Genomic DNA, 19,862 nt, shown 5'->3' on the forward strand with positions numbered 1-19,862 from the left:
GCAGTTTAAACACATTTGCTGTGAATGCTTGAGGACTTTAAAAGAGCACTCGCCACATTTTATTGACAGTAGCTTTTCCCTTTACAAATAGGAACAATTGTGTGAATTTACATATGTATCAACCTGAGATGGGTTAGCTGTGTAAAACACTGGTGAGGAAAACTAAGGTCTAGAAGGGAAACTGTCTTTAGTTTCACAAAGGATAGGAAATCTTAACTCCTGCTTCCCACTGAGAAAAATAATGGACAAAGAAAGTACAAATGACCTATAGTCCCCTCCTCTTTTTCCACAACAAATGGTCGACATCCAGTGACAATATTATGATGTTGATTTTGTTTAAAGCTGGTATATCATCAATTTTCATTTCTTTCTTCTTTCTTCTTTACATATGGTGAGATAAGACCAGTGAGTGTGTACCTTCTGATGACTCACTTCCTTTTGATCCTCTCCCTAACTCTTATTCAACCGAGACGACCATTTGCAGGGGCTTACACCTGGCACTACATATATTTTTTGTCCCTCATGTAATTAGTAGATGAGGGGACCTGAGTTCTAGGGTCTGCAATTCCCTCTCTGCCGCTTTGACACCGGGAAAAGTACGGAATTTCTCTGAGATGTAGTAGCCTCATTCACAAATGGTAGCTCCATATCGATCAAGCACTCCTTATGTAAGGCACAGCGTGCTGGGGCAGTGTGCAGGGAGGATAATGTTGCCTTGGTTCCTCTGTAAAACCCTTGCAAGATAAAGTGCCCAGAAGCTTCACCTGGCTCCAAAGGGTGCTCGTTTTCATCCCGAGGAGATCATGCAAATGAAAGCTCTTTGTTAACTGTTAGGTGTGCCACAAATACTAGCAATGCAGACGTTCGTGATGAGGGTAGAGATGGTGATGGCCGTGAAGAGGAAGATGCTGTGTGTAGGAAAGGGTTGATGCCACTCTTCTGGACTGAGGGTTCTGGAGAGGGTACCGGAGAGGCAAACAGCACCTTTGCTGGTATGGAAATGGGACAGGAAATGGGAGAAGTGTCTGCCTTGGTCGTCTACTGGAAGGTTGCTCCATGGAGACTACAGCACATAGATAAACATCGGGTTCAAGTTCCTAGTGACCAGATTCCTGAGATCTTGATTATATGTGTCAGTAAACAGCTTAACATACACCCCAGACAAGACCCCAGGCAGAGTTAGGCAGAAACTCAGACACAGAAGCGCCTGCTGTGTTGTTGGTAACTTTCTAAACGTCTCAATGAAATTTACAGATTGAAATTTTTTCAGAGCATCTCACTGGGAAAAACAGTCCCCTCCACATACTGTTATTTTTAGGATGTTGAGTACTCTCTGCCGTAAAAGATCAAAGTGAAACAGTTGACATCCACACTAGTTTGCTCCTTGAAGTTAAATAAGATTAAAATATAGGAATCTTATCATAGATGGCTCTATGTATATCATATCATGATTCATACTAAAGCCAAGATTCAGAACTCTAGAGCCAAATATCCGTTTAATTTTTTGTAATGATTGTCATTGTGGATATAATCAGTGTGGATAAGAATCTAAAATAAGAGTTCAAAATTATTTGTATAAATACAAATGCAAATGCTTAACGCCAGCAATATTTGTTTTCTACTGATCCTGTAACAGATTACCATACACTTAGTGGCTTAACACAATGCAGTTCTGGAGGTCAGAAGTTCAAAATCAGTTTCACAGGGCTAACATCAACATTTGACATAGTTGGCTCCTTCTGGAGACTCTGAGTGGAGAATCTGTTTCTTTACCTTTTTCTATTTTTAGTAGCTGCCTATATTTGGTTTGTGGCCCCTTCCTTCATCCTCAGAGTCTGCTTCCTTTATCGCATCACCTTCTCCTGTTCCATGGGCAAATTTCCCTCTGCCTCCCTCTCACAAGAACACTTATGATGATGATATTTATGGCCTCCAGGATAATCTCTCCGTCTCAAGATCTTTTACTTAATCACATTTGCAAAATCCCCTTTGCCATATAAGTTAACGTTCGCAGATTCTGCGGATTAGGTTGTGGGCATTTTGGGGAGCCACTGTTCTGCCTACCACACAGGCGAATCGCTCATAACTGGGGCCTTGTGTAGACCTCACCCAGATTTCCTAATGATAAAACAGCTTTTAATTTCATGTCTTGATTTCTTTATAACAGTGAGGTTTTTTTAATGTTTATTTATATTTGAGATAGAAAGAGCAGGGGAAGGGCAGAAAGAGAGGGAGACCGAGGCTCTGAAGCAGGCTCTGTGCTGACAGCAGAGAGTCCTGACATGGGGCTGGAACTCACAAACCACATGACCTGAGCCGAATTCAGACACTTAGCCACCCAGGGGCCCCAGTGAGTTTTATGGAGAACTCCAACTGGAGCAGGTGACATTCAAAATCATGAGACCAAAATTAATAGAATAAAAGAGAAAGTTGGGGCACCTGGCTGGCTCAGTCGGTAGAGCATGTGACTCTCGATCTCGAGATCATCAATTCGAGCCCCATGTGTAGAGTTTACTTAAAAATAAATAAAACCTTGGGGCACCTCGTGGCTCAGTCGGTTAAGTGTCCGACTCCGGCTCAGGTCATGATCTTGCTGTCTGTGGGTTTGAGCCCAGTGTCGGGCTCCGTGCTGACAGCTCAGAGCCTGGAGCCTGCTTCGGATTCTGTGTCTCCCTCTCTCTCTGCTCCTACCCCATTGGCGCTCTGTCTCTGTCTCTCTCTCAAAATAAATAAGCCTTAAAAAAAATAATAAATGAAACCTTAAAACAAGGAGAGAGAGAGAGAGAAAGTAATAAATTAAAAAGTCCCAATGTAAAAAGCCCCTCATATTAATTGAGGACAAGGTGATTTTATCCAGAGATCCTTTGCTTGCTCTCAATCTCCCTATGTTTAATTAAAAACTAACTCAAAGCTAATGAAAGTCAGCCTATGTTGAAAATCTTCAGGAGTAAACAAAACAAAAGATGCTTAACAGAGATGTATTAGTACTTTATCTAAGCGATTCCTCCTGAAACAATTTTCTTGTCGTTTTTGATACTAATATAATATAAAAAAAAGTCAAATCAGAAATATGATGCAGTACAATCTCCTAAAGAAGAAATTCAATTTTCCAGGAATAGCTAATTCCTGAAACTTGAGATGCATCTTCAAGTATCTAGACCAAGTGTGTGCAGTCTGACTAGCCTGTCAGTAAAACCATAAAATGTATTTGAAAGAATCCTTAACAACCTAATGTAGGGTGAACAACAGACATTTAACCTTGCTAGAAAAATGCAAATCTATCAGAAAAGAAATCTACATTTGACCTTTGAAGTGAGGTCAGCATTTCTGATCTCATCCCTGAAGGGGTAGGAGAGAAAGAGGGGGGTCTGGTGGAGGGGGAAATCTGACCTTAATCCCTGTGGCTTTAAGAACCATGGATCCACCCAAAAGCAATGATATTCAGAGAAGCATCAAGGGAATGGGGCGGGGTGGGGGGGGGGGACAGTGAGGATAACGGGTCCTCACTTCAGTGAAAAGGCAGAGGTTTACGCTGTAACACCTGAGGATCTTCACATTTCCACATTCAAAGAAAATTTTTGTGTATGAGTTAATATTACGTGTAAATTTCAGGGGTTCGTGGCAACACCTGGTGATTCCTTTACGGACCATATGACAGAACAAATTGCACAGGGTGCTATTTTATTTTCAAGAGGACTCATGACATGTGCTCAAGTAATACAGATCCGCTCATCTAAAAGTCAACTTAAAGTTCAAATTTTTTTTAATGTTTATTTATTTATTTTGAGAGAGAGAGAGAGAGAGAGAGAGAGTGAGCAGGGGAGGGGCAGAGAGAGGGAGACAGAGAATCCAAAGCAGCAGGCTCCTTACTGTCAGCTCAGAGCCCAACACGGAGGGGTGGGGAGGGGCTCGACTTCACAAACTCTGAAATCCATGACCTGACCTGAAACCACTGAACCACCCCGGATGCCCTGACTTAAAGCTCAATTGTTCACTGTTGTCATTTCTTACCGAGCATGTGGAGAAAGTGTTTTGTATTCCAAACAGCATTCCTCCCCCCAAAACAATTTCATTTTCATTTATCTCTTTTTTTCAAAAGTAATCTCTATGCCCAATGCAGGGCTTGATGTCGCGACACGGAGATTAAGAGTCGCACAGTCTACCAACTGAGCCAGTTCAGGTGCCCCACCTGCAAACAATTTCAAATGTCTTTTCCAGTAATAGGAAAGGATGGTTGGTATCCTCCATTCGTCTCAATAGTTGCGTTTCTAAAATACCAACTTCATTGTCATAACTCAAATTGAATGTTAATAATCCCAAACTGCCGCTATGTAAAGAAACTGGTGTGCTTGTGTGAAAAGCAGATCACGCACAGATTATGCATTATTTCCAGTAATGGAAAAAACTGAGGCACACGAAGAATGAGCAGACCAAAACCTCCAGTCGACAGTGCTAGCCCAGTGAACTGACACCCGACTTTTGACCTCCAGTCCGATCATGAAAAACATACTAACTTCCCTCCCCAAAGCTGAACAGTTTTTTTTTTAATTAAGATTATTAACTGCAAATTTAAAATGTTAAAAAATTTAATCCTTTTTAATCTTCTAAAGTATTGTTTCAAACGCAAATTCCCTGGAAGATTACTTCAGTTGTGCACTTCCTCCAGTCCTATGCTGACCCAACCGTACTTATCTATGGATTTTGTTTTGTTTTATTATTTGATTAAGTCTCTTGCTACCCTTCTCTATGGCAGGCAGGGGAATCATCTATCCGGAATGGAGCGTTTAGATTTGCTACTTTTAAACTCAAGGATTAGCTTTGCACTTGGGGAATCTTGGGGTAGCATCAAACCCTACAGAATTCTGCAATTTAATTTCACTTATGAATGTAAAGGGCTTACAGCTGTCTTCACAGTTAAATGAGGATTTACCAAGATGTTGCTCTCCCCAGTGGCAGAGACAAGTCTCCAGCCAACAGGACTTCTGCGCTCCCCAAAGTAGGTGGTTTGACCAAGGAGGATGAAATTAGCGCGCGCACACACACACACACACACACACAGCATACCATCTGAGACTTTCAGAAAATGCAGACCTGGGGGGGAAATCTTAGAGCATAAATTACTTTGAGGATTTTTAATTTTTTTTTTTTTTTTTTTTTTTGCTAGATCTTAGTTGGAGAGACTTGTGCTCTTTCACATGCGCAGCTGTGGAGTCTCTGGGGAGATATCTTGCTCCTTTTCATTTTTGCATATCTGCCAAAAACCAAGATCTAAGCACCAAACGTATTGTCCTAAGCCCCGCACGTGATATAGGTAGATTCTCCAAAGGATGTTAGACAAGGAACTGATTAAAATCCATGGGGCGCCTGGGTGGCGCAGTCGGTTAAGCGTCCGACTTCAGCCAGGTCACGATCTCACGGTCCGTGAGTTCGAGCCCCGCGTCAGGCTCTGGGCTGATGGCTCAGAGCCTGGAGCCTGTTTCCGATTCTGTGCCCCTCCCCCGTTCATGCTCTGTCTCTCTCTGTCCCAAAAATAAATAAACGTTGAAAAAAAAATTAATAAAATCCAAAGTGGGCAGTGAGGCAGCCCCAGGAGTGGCATGATAAGGGGGAGAGACAGCTGAACAGGTGGGAGCCAAGCCTTTGTTTTGTGGTTGTGTTTGTTGTTATTGCTGTTTGTTTGATTCATTCTTGTTGTGGCTGTAACCATTTTTATCAAGTCGGCCAAATTAACAGAACTTTCGCTGCATACTGGTGAGATAAATATTTGTTACACAAATAAATCACTGAACAAACCTGAAATTGATCCTTGCTTTGTGACCTTGGCCAAGCAATTTGATCTCTATGCCTTTATTTCTTTGTCTCATGAGTTAATCCCAGTAAACTCTAGCATTTATTCTGGCTTCAAATAGTAATGGTTAATATTTACCAAGCACTTACTGTGGGTTGGGCAATATTCTAAGCACTTCCATATACTAACTCCTTTAATCTTTTTTTTTTTTTTTAATTTTTTTTTTCAACGTTTATTTATTTTTGGGACAGAGAGAGACAGAGCATGAACGGGGGAGGGGCAGAGAGAGAGGGAGACACAGAATCGGAAACAGGCTCCAGGCTCTGAGCCATCAGCCCAGAGCCCGACGCGGGGCTTGAACTCACGGACCGTGAGATCGTGACCTGGCTGAAGTCGGCCGCTTAACCGACTGCGCCACCCAGGCGCCCCCTAACTCCTTTAATCTTGACAAAATCTTAAAAAAAAGTAAAGAGTAATATTATGCTCACTTAATGGATAAGGAGTCTGAGGCAGTAAAGTTAAATAATGTGTCCAGTGTCAAATAGCTTGTAAGTGACAAAATCAAATAGCTTGTAAGTGACAATGTAACTAGAAAGATGGACTCCAAACTTCATACTTTAATGACAATTCTATACCACGTCTCTAAAATATGGAAAACAAAGTAAGGATGTGAATTTTTATATGCTACCTCAAACTAGATCTCTCCAAAATGTAACCATTTTATTTTTAGAATATATTGACCTTAATCTTTGAATTCCACCCTAACCTGAATGCTCACCCCCTTTCAAAGACCAATTTTATCTCCAGGTACCCCCACCCTTAATGTCATCTCTTAGTTTATGTCATTTTTGGCTCGTATCTTGGCTCTCTGAATGTGGCTCAGTAGATGATAGGAGAGAAGGCATTGTCAATCATTTGAAAACAAACAGGAACAAAAGTTGAATTTTTGTGCTTTGGAGAATGCATAGAAATGTCAAATGAAAGTCCAATAAGAAACAGAGCACACATTTGAATTAAAGTAATTAGAAGGGTTTATTTATTTATTTATTTATTTAAAAAAATTTCTTACTGTTTATTTATTTTTGAGAGAGAGAAAGACAAAGCATGAGTGGGGAAGGGGCAGAGAGCGAGAGGGAGACACAGAGTCCAAAGCAGGCTCCAGGCTCTGAGCTGTCAGCACAGAGCCAGAGGCAGGACTTGAACTCAACAAACTGTGAGATCATGACCTGAGCCGAAGTTGGGTGCTTAACTGACTAAGCCACCCAGGCGTCCCAAGGAGGTTTTATTTTTAAATGGACTTGACATTTATATGGAGTTTAAGGAAACCACAAGGAATAATACACCAACCTGGGGTTTAGTAGCAACAGAACTGTTAACCACCCTCCCTGGCCTGAAGGGAAGGAAGTGGTTACCAAAGCCTGAAGGAGAGAGTTTTGTTGAGCAGCCACCTTTGGGGGAGTAACGACCTTGGATGGAGGGAAGTGCCCAGCCTGAGGCCAGAGGTCAGAGAGAGAAGAGGGATTAAATACTTGACGTCACTTTTTTCTCTCTCCTATCTCCTAGAAAGGCTTCCCACTGGCCAAATCCAACAGGAAACCATTGGCAAGGGAGTCGGTTTGTGTGAATCTACACAGATTAGCCTCCTGGGGGAGGGAGCAAGGTAGACAAGGATGAAGAGTACATGGTGAGGAGCAAATGAAGATACCAGGTGGACCTATATCAAGCTGATATTCACTAGAGAGAGCCTCTTTGGGTCCAGACAGCTCATATTCCCCAGAAATAAATTCCCAAGAACAACAGGTAGCTCAAAACTACCTATCCAAACCCCTAAAGCCTTTAATGCTTACCAAATGGTTTGATTTTACCACCATTTATCTACAAAACATCTCTTTTGTAAGTAATTTTGAAGAAATTCCTTTCTTTATGCTCTAGTCTGAGACCTCAAGGTCAAAATGTTACAGTTTTTTTCTTTCTTTTTTTTTTTTAATTTTTTTTTAACGTTTTATTGATTTTTGAGACAGGGAGAGACAGAGCATGAACAGGGGAGGGTCAGAGAGAGGGAGACACAGAATCTGAAACAGGCTCCAGGCTCTGAGCTGTCAGCACAGAGCCCGACGCGGGGCTCGAACTCACGGACTGTGAGATCATGACCTGAGCCGAAGTCGGCCGCTTAACCGACTGAGCCACCCAGGCGCCCCAATGTTACAGTTTTTTTCTAAGAACATTGTGTAAAAGTTTTGGGGAATTAACCAATTCGACTTGCGTCTCAAACCCAACAGACCCTCCAGCAAGGTGTCAGGATACAGCAGTTACTAGTTTTATCATTAAAGTATTGAGAACTTTCAAAGAAAAGGAAATTATATTCTGCATTCTTAATGGCACCATCAATAAACCACCTAGCACCTTCGTATCTTTTCTGTTCAAAGCACCTTTCCATTCTTTTATTAGTGGCTCCTCCCATTCTCTATTCAAAGCAGGGCAAGGTTTGTTCTGTTTTGTTCTGTTTTTTTTCCAATTAATAAACCTTAAGGGAAGACATATTAGGCAATTGCCTAAGATCATGCTGTAGAACAACATGGTGCTGGAAGAAATGTAGGAATATAATCATTGTCAAACAGCAACACCTCAGGACCTCGCTGGAGATCTCTGGTTTGAAATGAAGGGAATGACATGGTCTGGTTGTGTCTTGAAAAGATCACTCAGGTTGCTGTTAGAAGGATCCATTGGAAGTAAAGAGTAATGTCAAGGGGACTCGTCAAGAGGCCATGCGAGTACATTGACGGAGGGATGATGATCGTTTGGATTTAGGAGGCGTGGAAAAAAAGATAAGACGGAAGAAGGTATTTAAAAGGTCAACTCAGCAGGACTTGACTGCAGATGGGACCTAGTGTACTAGGGAGAGGGAGGTGTTGAGAATTTGGCTTACCTACCTGGATTAATGGTACATCCATCCTTGAAATTAACCCTGGAAGGAGATCAGGTGTGGGATAAGGGAGGAAGATCAAGAGTTCACTCTTCGATGTGTTGAATTTTAGTTCTTTTGAGCAATTCAAGTGGAGATGACAGGAAGAAACCTCTGTGATGTGTAAAATGCCGAGGCATGTGTTTCTGGCACATCGTGAAAAACAATCCGTGACTGTTGTTGTTATGTTATTATTCCTTCCATAATCTGCACCCAGTTTACCCGTCCAGACCGAAGCAGTACTATTTGTTTTCAGATAAAAGTCGTCATCTTATTTCCATCTAATCTATTGCCAACCTGTCCTTTCCTTATGGCCCAGTTCAGATGTCACTTCATCCATGCTCTAAGCTTTTTCTCATTACCAATAAAACCTCCAGCTTCTGGAATCCTGTAAAAATGTGTGATTCTCCAGATCTGGATGTTGGCATTAATCCAAACTGTGCCAGCCTCTGACCAGAGCCCCTTATTTCTCTAGCTCTCACACTCACACTCAGTTATCTTCTCTTAGATATCTTCTCCAAGACCAATTTTTTTTCAACGTTTTTTTTTTTTTTTTTTTTTTTTTTTTTTTGGGACAGAGAGAGACAGAGCATGAACGGGGGAGGGGCAGAGAGAGAGGGAGACACAGAATCGGAAACAGGCTCCAGGCTCCGAGCCATCAGCCCAGAGCCCGACGCGGGGCTCGAACTCACGGACCGCGAGATCGTGACCTGGCTGAAGTCGGACGCTTAACTGACTGCGCCACCCAGGCGCCCAACCAAGACCAATTTTTGATGTTCCTTCCATTTTCCCCAGCAGCACCTCTCCCATCTTCCCTTCCTCCCCTACCCATCATTTCAACCACATTCTTGTCAATGTGGTTGAAGTTTTGTGTTTCAGCTCTTTTGTTACGACTGCCTAGCAAAGTCTAACCCTGGGCCCATCATCCACCACCTCCAGGACTTTATCTAGGCTGTGAATACCACTGGAGAAGATGTCTCCTCACCAAGAGCAGTCAGAACATTGAAGCAACTATAAATTTGTGCTATGGTCCTTGCACACAATTGGTTCCCTCCCTACAATCAGGCAATTCTTGTAAGTGTCCCTAAATTTCCAACCCACCATCTCCCCACCCCATAGCTGTCAGCAGATGATTTTGCTTCTTTCTACAGGCCAAAAAGAAGACTCCAGGCGGGGCCTCCATTTTCTGGTGCAAATGTGTGAACATATCTGAATCTATACCTACACTCCCTTAGTTTTCTCAGATCATAAGATGGAAAGGGCCCCATCCATATAAAGCCACTTGTTGTATGAACTCCATTTTCTACCCCAAGTACCCCCTTCAGGAGTTTGATTTTCTCTCCTGGGACACCAGTGCTTTCTTCTGTGTGACTGCCTCCCATCATCATTTAAACATGTTCAATTCGCTCCCACCTTTAAGTTAAAACAAAATGTCTCCCTTGCAGTCACAAAAGACACCCCCTTGCAGTCCTGTATCTTCCCTATTCTTCTCCCTCTCCCATCCTCCAGGCTCGGCCTCCACTTTATTTACTCTCTTGGGGATACTCGATACTTCTTAAATCTGACTCTTTCCTTTGCTTTCATCATGTTGGATTCACCTAGTTTTACTTTAAACATTCTGATCAGTCCTTCTCCATTATGGTCTCCTCAAATGCTTGTGTGTTCTGTCTGAGTCTTCTTTCTTGACCTTCTCTTTGGGCAAACTTACTACTCATGTAGGCTGCAAATTACCACCTGTGCTGATGGTCCCCAGAGCATAAGTATCTCGACGCCAATTTCCCTGTTGATGTTCAGGCTCAAATATTCAACCATCTCCTGAATATCACTAATTGATTGTCCCACAGGCACCTCGGGTTTGTTAGGATTATCACATACTCGTCACTTTCCCTCAAACTGCTCTTTCTTCTGTATTCTGTATCTTAATGGATGGCAGTGTAATTTCTAATACAAATCTGAATGTCACCTTTTAGTGTCTAAGTTCCTTATGGCACAAATAGTATCTGGCACCTCGTGCAATGCTTGGCACACAGTAGGGACTCATTACATACATACTGAAGAAAATGAATAAATTATTCCTTACTCTCGTTTACCCCTCATATTCAATAAATTACCAAGTCCTGTCAATTCTCCCTTCCAAATACTCTTCAAATCTTTCTTGTTATCGTGGACAGTAGCCTAGTCCAGGCCACAATTATTACATTAATTGTCTCTTAATCTCTTCGCCTCCAGTCTTGTCTCCTGTAGCAGGGATGGCTAATTTTATCCAATATCCACATTCCCTTCTTCCTAGAATTGAACACCATGCCTCCCAGCTAGAGACCACATTTCCCAACCTCCCTGGCAGCCTCGTATGACCAAGCTACAATGTCACCTGGCCAAGGAAGTTCTGGTCAATAACCTGAGAATGGAAGTGACATGTGTACCTTCTGAACCACAGTCTTAAAAAAAAAAATGTTTGTCCTCCTTTTCTTTTGCCTTTCTGCAGTCTGGATTGTGGATGAGACAGTGGTGAGTCAGGTTCAACCTTACAAGTGAAAACCTTAGGGTGTGGTGCGCCTGGGTGGCGCAGTCGGTTAAGCGTCCGACTTCAGCCAGGTCACGATCTCGCGGTCCGGGAGTTCGAGCCCCGCGTCAGGCTCTGGGCTGATGGCTCAGAGCCTGGAACCTGTTTCCGATTCTGTGTCTCCCTCTCTCTCTGCCCCTCCCCCATTCATGCTCTGTCTCTCTCTGTCCCAAAAATAAATAAATGTTGAAAAAAAAATTTTATAAAAAAAAAAAAAGAAAACCTTAGGGTGTGAAGGAACCACAAGAAAAAAGGAACCCTATCCTCTTGGACTGTTTGCCACCTCAAACTTTTATGGGAGAAATAAATAAATCTGTCTGAAGGAAGCCATGGTTATTTGGCTTCTGTTAAAACAACCAAACCGATGCCCTAACTGTTAATCCCTTCTCTCTCCCAGCCAGAATCTTTCTTCTGAAATACAGCTAAAACAATCTTATTACATTGCAAATCTGATCAGTACTTTCCCCTTGTCTTATTTATTTGTTTATTTGTGTAAGTAATCTCCGTGCCCAACATGGGGCTCAAACTCATGACCCCGGAGAAGAGTAGCATGCTGTATTGACTGAGCCAGCCAGGCACCCCTCCCCTCATCTTATTTATTTTTATAGACTTCAGAGGGCTTAGTATGTGATCTCTTTAAAAAAAATTTTTTTATGTTTATTTATTTTTGAGAGACAGAGAGTACAGAGCGGGAGCAGGAGAGGGGCAGAGAGAGTGGGAAACAGAATTCGAAGCAGGCTGCAGGCTCTGAGCTGTCCGCACAGAGCCTGACGGGGGCTTGAACTCATGAACTGCAAGATCATGACCTGAGCCGAAGTTGGACCGACTGAGCCACTCAGGCGCCCCAGTATGTGATCTTTTTTTTTTTAGCAAGCATTCAACAGTATTGATTATTGATTGACAAATTAGGAAGTTCATTTTCTAGTGGAAGCTAAGCTATCAAAGTTTACTCACACTTGTATGTGATATCACACATACTCACCGAATGAGATAGCAGCTTGAGGCTTCCTCAACTTCTGCAATCACTCTGGATCGGCTTCCCACCCCTACCCCCCGCCCCAACTCCATTATCTGATGACCAGTGAAAGGGTCAGCAATCTTTCTTTTTTGTTTTTTTTTTTTTTTAATTTTTTTTTTCAACGTTTATTTATTTTTGGGACAGAGAGAGACAGAGCATGAACGGGGAAGGGGCAGAGAGAGAAGGAGACACAGAATCGGAAACAGGCTCCAGGCTCTGAGCCATCAGCCCAGAGCCCGACGCGGGGCTCGAACTCACGGACCACGAGATCGTGACCTGGCTGAAGTCGGACGCTTAACCGACTGCGCCACCCAGGCGCCCCAAGCAATCTTTCTGTTGATGAGAATTATCCATAAAGAGGAAGTAGTCCCATATGTGCCACTGGCCACTGTAATGGGAAGGAAGGAATACAAAAAATTGGGAGAAGCAGAGAAAATAGCACAGAACTCTGTTGAGTGAGAGGCAGTAGAAAGTTGTTAGGAATTTATTCATACTTGGCAGCGAAGGGGGTACCTGTCACCACGACAGACGAAGCCATTGTAACATCCTGAGCTGCTGCATTTCTACCCGGAAGATGACTATTGCAAATTTCGGTTTCTCTTCAGCTAAAATTTGTTGAGCCCCTCCATGAGAAAATGTCCTAAAATAGTGCAATGTTTCAAGTTCCACTCCCCCTCCGGATAGGAGTGTTAGACTACCTGAGTCTTAGCAGGATCTCCCAGAATAAGACCATGTTTGAAGTCCCCCTGCATGCATCCTCCCAAGATCTAATCCACGCAACTCCTAGAGTTGCCCTAAAACGGGGATAGTGCCAGACACGCCATCGAGTTCGAAGCTACCTCCTGCCCCCAGTGTATGTTTTTAAAAAGATGTTAATTTTGGGGGCACCTGGGCAGCTCAGTCGGTTGAGTGTCCAGCTTCGGCTCAGGTCATGATCTCGCAGTCTGGGAGTTCGAGCCCCGCATCGGGCTCTGTGCTGACAGCTCGGAGCCTGGAGCCCGCTTTGGACTCTGTGTCTCCCTCTCTCTCTGCCCCTTCCCCGCTCACACTCTGTCTCTGTCTCTCAAAAATGAATAAACGTTAAATAAATAAATAAATAAATAAATAAATAAATAAATAATAAAATAATAAAATAAAAGATGTTAATTTTTCCACCCGCACATTTTGTTTGATAACTATGAGTTGTCAGTGAGACTCTATCATAAAGTACTATTTATAACGCAGTTGTTTCTCACAAAGCACTCTATTACACTTGTCACTTGGAAGTGACAGCCACGTTTTTGTGTGACATAGAGAACAAATTAAACTAGCCGAATAAAGGCACCTGGGCAACTGATACCTTCAGTTGGGTCCCTGCAAATCCTCATTAGTTTGTATTTACTTTCTCGTCTTCTTCTTCTTTTTGTCTTTAATTCAAGTTTTATACCTCAAGGAAATTAGCTAAACTACATGTTAAAAGGCAATGAGGATCCTTTGGAACCCAGAGTGTCCTTGTTCTCGTGAAGTTTTTCAGTGATACAAGTTTTTGTTGTTTTCCCCCCAGGGGTTGTCAATCACAAGGCAGGGAAGAAAGCAACAAGTTTTAAAGCAATGTAAATAATCCAAATTCCCAGTTGCAACAAATAGATAAACAAACAACCAAACAAGCAAGCAAGCAGCATGCTTTCTAAAAACTTATCTGCGTTTTCAACCCACTGAAGTTTTGAAAATTCCTGTTGTTGACCTGAGCAGGAGAAATACCTGAAGCCTTGAGGCAGAGTAGCTTTCGGAAGAAAAAAACACATTAATATTTCACGTGGAAGGAATTCTTCAAGGTGCCTATCAGTTCTCCAAACCAGTAACATCATTCGCTTTCACCTCCACGTGTCTTTTGAGTTCCATTTGGTATAATTACCTCTAGTCTTACTTTTACGTGTTTTATCTCATACAAGCAGTTATCATTATATAGCAATATAATAATAAAAATAAAGTATGTATAATAATTTCCCCCTGGACGGTACACAGCAAGCGTTTTGTTGGCTACTGCTACATGCTCTTGGTGGCCATTATAGTAGGCAGAATAATGGTTCCCCTGGATGTTTATGTCCTAATTCCTGGTACCTATAAGTATGTTACCTTATGTGGCAAAAGCAACCTTGCAGATGTGATCGAGTTAAGGACTTTGAGATGGGGAGATTATTTTGGATTATCTAATCAATTGGGTCCTTAAAAGTAGAGAACTGTTCCCAGCTGTGGTCAGAAGAAGATGTGACTGTAGAAGAACAGCCAGAGGGATGCAATATCACTGGCTTTGAAGAAGGAGAAAAGGGATCATGAGCCAGGGAATGTGGGTAGCCTCTAGAAGCTGGTAAAGGCGAAGAAACAGATTCTCTGCTAATAATGTTCAAACTTGGGGACATTTGTGTGATTGATATTGCATTCCTTGTGCTATGCTCTGGTTTTGTACTCACGGAATATTCCTGGAGAGCTTGACTGGACAACTGAACAGGGCATAGCTGACGATGGCAAAAATAGAGTAAACGAAATAAAATAGTTTAATTTTATAGTTACTTTATGTCTTATTTTGACAAAAGTTTCTGGAACCAACCTCGGGAGCATCTTTTCCATTGTGACCTGATAGATGGGCAAAAGTCCTGATAAATATTGGGAAGGTGGCCACAGGAAAGTGAGGGGCAGGACTTCTCTGAAGGCACTGTAGTCCCTTTCTTCAAGGAGACAGCCATGTATTAGTTGATCAGACACTTGACTATTAGCTCCCATTAATTTTAGTTATTAATAATTAGTTGTGATCCAAGGAAATGTGATATAGCCATGAATGTGATCATGCATGTTCATTTTTTTCACAGATGTTCATGAAACGTTGATAGAAAAAGAAGGTAATAGGGGCGCCTAGGTGGCGCAGTCGGTTAAGCGTCCGACTTCAGCCAGGTCACGATCTCGCAGTCCGTGAGTTCGAGCCCCGCGTCGGGCTCTGGGCTGATGGCTCAGAGCCTGGAGCCTGTTTCAGATTCTGTGTCTCCCTCTCTCTCTGCCCCTCGCCCGTTCATGCTCTGTCTCTCTCTGTCCCAAAAATAAATAAACATTGAAAAAAAAATTAAAAAAAAAAAAGAAAAAGAAGGTAATAGAACAGTATGAGAATATTTGACAACTTTTATTTGGAAAATTTGGGGAAGATATATAATAAATATTTACAATGTCAATATCTGGGCAGTAGGCTTTCAGGAGAGGTATTTTCTGTTTGCTTATCAACATAACTTTTTTTTTTTTTTTTAACAATGAACTACCTGTACTATATAATAACACATGTTATTGTAACACATGTAAATGTATAACACATGTAAATGTATAGCAACACTAATGTGAACTTTCTAGGGTCAGATTTCCATTAATAGCTGTGCAGACATGCTGGGGATATAACAATTCCCCTTGGAGCCTCAGAGCTGGTTACCCCCAATGGCAGACAAAAGTAGGAAACTGACCTTGGTTGAGAAATTCCAGCCACATTTCTCATCAGGACATCCTGAAAACCTTTCAAACACTTATCGGTGAAGTATGTTTGCCCCATCTGGTTCTTAATAACCCTCCAGAGATAGGAGAGACAGCCACAATCCCAGCCCAGGCTAAATAATTATACAAAGAGAAAAACAAATGGCCACCTTGCTCTTGGAGTGATAGATACCATTCCAGGACCAATCCTGAACTTTGCCAGCACAAGACAATGTTCAAGAAAGGCTTAAACTTAGAAGCTAACTAATGCCACGACTCAAGGTGCTCAGAATGCTTGAAGTCAAGTGATTGAGAAATTTATGGAGAATACCATATTTTACCTCATCTGTAACTACCTGTTGAAGATTACCCTTGCATTGCAGTCCTGGTATATAATGTTCGATGCTAGTCCTCTGATCCCAGAATTCATTGTTGCCTATGTAGGACATGTCATAGAAGAAGAGAAAGTTGCCGTAAGTGAAGATGGACTGAAAGCACTTGTAATTTTCTCCAGTGGAGATATGTGAAGGGCTCTTCATGCCTTGCAGAACACCAATAGGGTTTTTTTTTTTTTAAATTTACATCCAAATTAGTTAGCATATAGTGCAACAATATCTTCAGGAGTAGATTCCTTAGTGCCCCTTACCCATTTAGCCCATCCCCCCTCCCATACCCCTTCCAGTAACCCTCTGTTTGTTCTCCATATTTATGAGTCTCTTCTGTTTTGTCCCCCTCCCTGTTTTTATATCATTTTTGTTTCCCTTCCCTTATGTTCATCTGTTTTGTCTCTTAAAGTTCTCATATGAGTGAAGTCATATGGTATTTGTCTTTCTCTGACTAATTTCACGTAGCATGATACCCTCCAGTTCCATCCACGTGGTTGCAAACGGCAAGATTTCACTCTTTTTGATTGCCAAGTAATACTCCATTGTATATATATACCACATCTTCTTTATCCATTCATCCATGGATGGACATTTGGGCTCTTTCCATACTTTGGCTATTGTCGATAGTGCTTCTATAAACATGGGAGTGCATGTGTCCCTTTGAAACAGCACACCTGTATCCCGTGGATGAATGCCTAGTAGTGCAATGGCTGGGTCGTAGGTAGTTCTGTTTTTAGTTTTTTGAGGAACCTCTATACTGTTTTCCAGAGTGGCTGCACCAGCTTGCATTCCCACCCCAGTAAGGTTTTTAGGGCGGGAATAGGACAGACTGTACATGTATGTGGGACACCCCCTCAAATGCGATTTTGCCAACATTCAGGACTGGATGTTGAATTAAGACCTCACCACAGCTATAGAAATACCATGGAGTTGAAAACTCTGAGGAGGTTGGCATTGCAAAATATCCTTATTTGACTTAGAATGGACTTTATATCATCAGTTCAGATACATTTGTTGACTAAAATGGCAGACACTGAGTACAAACTTTTTGTTGATACCAAAAAGAAGCACATTCAGCTGAATTTCCTCACCGCTGCTTTTAAATCACCAGAGACTCTATTGCAGAGGCTTAGACTTCTAGCTCCAATTTGAAGAAATCAGCAGTAGCAGTTCGAGAACAAAACACATAGTTATGTGATTGAACTATAATCACCCATTGGGAAACAGAGTTTCAGGCTTAAGTTGATAGAATTGTTTTAAGCACTGCATTTGTAGTATAGTAAAGATATAGAAGGCAAGATTTGATGTATAAGTACTTTATTATAATATTTGTCTTTTATAGTAAACAACAAAAACAACAACAACAACAAAAGCTATGTCAATCTTAAGGGTTTTTTTCTTCAGTTGCTTAGATTAAGGGAAACTGGGCTAATCCATCCTGGTTTGGAATGTAAGGCTTTCAAATCTAATAGAGTCAAAGTTTCTTATGAAGATCTTCAAAATTAAGTTGTATAATCTTAGGAATTATCTGTATATGCATTGAAACGGGTGTTACTGGATTTGTGGCCAGAGCTATGATATAATAAATTCATTTACAAGTTTTCTTTCTCTTCTTGAAGTAGAATTACCAGCAGCCTTCTGATTGTGGTATGAAAACACACAAAAGAAAACTGTATGTATAACATAAAACTAGACTTTAAAGGATACCGTCCGATACCACTGTTTGTACCAAAAGCATTTGTTTAATGTAGGACACTTAAGAGAGGCGTGACTCTAAATCGATAGCTGTTGAAAAGAAAGGACATTTTGTACAAAATTAGCGACCTATTTTACAGTAATTATATTGTATTGGTGTTAGCACTGTTTGTAATTTTTTAAAAAGCAGCTTTCCTATTGTTTCTATTGTACACGACTCTTCTTTCTCTAGCAAGACCATTATAAAGAGGTTGTCCTACTCAATTTGCATTTACAATCAGACCTTCCTAGTCTGAGAATCACAGAATTACCATTCTCGGTGATACAAAACTTTGTTTAAAAAGTTTTTTTAGGGGCACCTGGGTGGCGCAGTCGGTTAAGCGTCCGACTTCAGCCAGGTCACGATCTCGCGGTCCGTGAGTTCGAGCCCCGCGTCGGGCTCTGGGCTGATGGCTCAGAGCCTGGAGCCTGTTTCCGATTCTGTGTCTCCCTCTCTCTCTGCCCCTCGCCCGTTCATGCTCTGTCTCTCTCTGTCCCAAAAATAAATAAACGTTGAAAAAAAAAAAGTTTTTTTAAATTAAAAAAAAAAATTTTTTTTGCGTGTATTTATTTTTGAGACAGAGAGAGACAGAGCACAAGCGGGGGAGGGACAGAGAGAGAGGGAGACAAAGAATCCGAAGCAGGCTTCAGGCTCTGAGCTGTCAGCACAGAGCCTGACATGGGGTTTGAGCTCACAAACCTGCGAGATCATGACCTGAGCCAAAGTCAGACTCTCAACTGACTGAGCCACCCAGGCGCCCCTAAAAAGTCAGTTTTTGTATAAGTGTTAAATTCTTATATTATTCACAAGGAGAAGTCTTATTTCATCATCTATGGTCTCCATAGATGTTGTCATCTACCAAAGACATCTTCAGAAGTTCAAAGGCCAATGGCCAAGTAGAGAGGTCTCAAATTTTAAGATAATCCGTACATCAAAAATTTTTGCTGATTTCCACCTCAAACAAAACTTCACCAGACTCTGAAGTATATGAGTGTCAATGGCCACTTATAATTTTTTAAAATATGTTAAGTAAGTTTAGAAGCTAAGGTGGTATCTTTGAGTGCTTGGTATATAACCAGTGACATGAGATCTCAACTGGTAGGAACCCCAAAACATTTGAAATAGTGTCTCAGGCAAGAAATTTGAAAAAACATAGTTAAGGTAAGTTTTTGTTTTCCAACAGCCAGCAGCTAATTGAATAATGGTTCTACGTTTCAGCACTCTAGACACCAAGCTAGTGAAACAGAGCACCTCTCTCCCATAGTGACAAAGAATAGTTGTGGGTCTTAACTCTCGCTAGCTCTGGATCCCAACTTTCCTTAGGATCTGGAGATGGACAGCTGGTGCCAGGTGTGTGCTGAAAGAATTCCCGGGAAACTCATGGAAATAGGTAAATTCACAGTAAACCTGATTTAAGTTCCTGCATGGCCAAGAAATTTACTTTTTGCCTATAGATGTTTTGAAGCCCCAGTAGGGGTCTACCTTTCAGCTTGCTCCTAACTGTTCACTTCCTTTAGTGAGTAATGATCATTATCAGCATCACCAGTAACACTTTTGGTCTTCCTCTTTGCTAGGTATTGTGCCAATAATGCTGATATGTGGTATTTATCATTTTTTGTTCTCATAGGACCCTGAGGTGGGTGTTAGCCTTATCTTCGTTCATGAGGTTGAAAAACGGTTTCGGTCGTTCCTGTTTCACGCAGGGGCTATGTGGCACAGTCCGGTGTTGAACCCGGGCAGTCTGACTCCACAGCCTACTATCTTAACCGCTTTTCTACCAACCACTCCACTCAATAAAGGAAAAAGGATTCATCGTCTTTGGACATTTCACAGATTACCATTATGCCAGTGTTGTATTCCTCACCACCAACTAAGTAACCATATCGTCTTCTCTAAGAGCTCCTCTCTGTTTTATAAAATATCT

The 19,862-nt window shown here is 41.7% G+C and overlaps 1 pseudogene; it reads left to right on the forward strand.

The window, feature by feature from the left end:
* The first annotated feature begins 4,934 nt into the window (after positions 1-4,934).
* Positions 4,935-19,354, forward strand: LOC147574742 (replication factor C subunit 5 pseudogene; annotated as a pseudogene).
* The last annotated feature ends 508 nt before the right edge of the window (positions 19,355-19,862 follow it).

This window comes from Puma concolor, chromosome D4, assembly GCF_028749965.1.
Source record: "Puma concolor isolate L17-30 chromosome D4, mPumCon1.1.hap2, whole genome shotgun sequence".
Taxonomy (NCBI): Eukaryota; Metazoa; Chordata; class Mammalia; order Carnivora; family Felidae; genus Puma; species Puma concolor.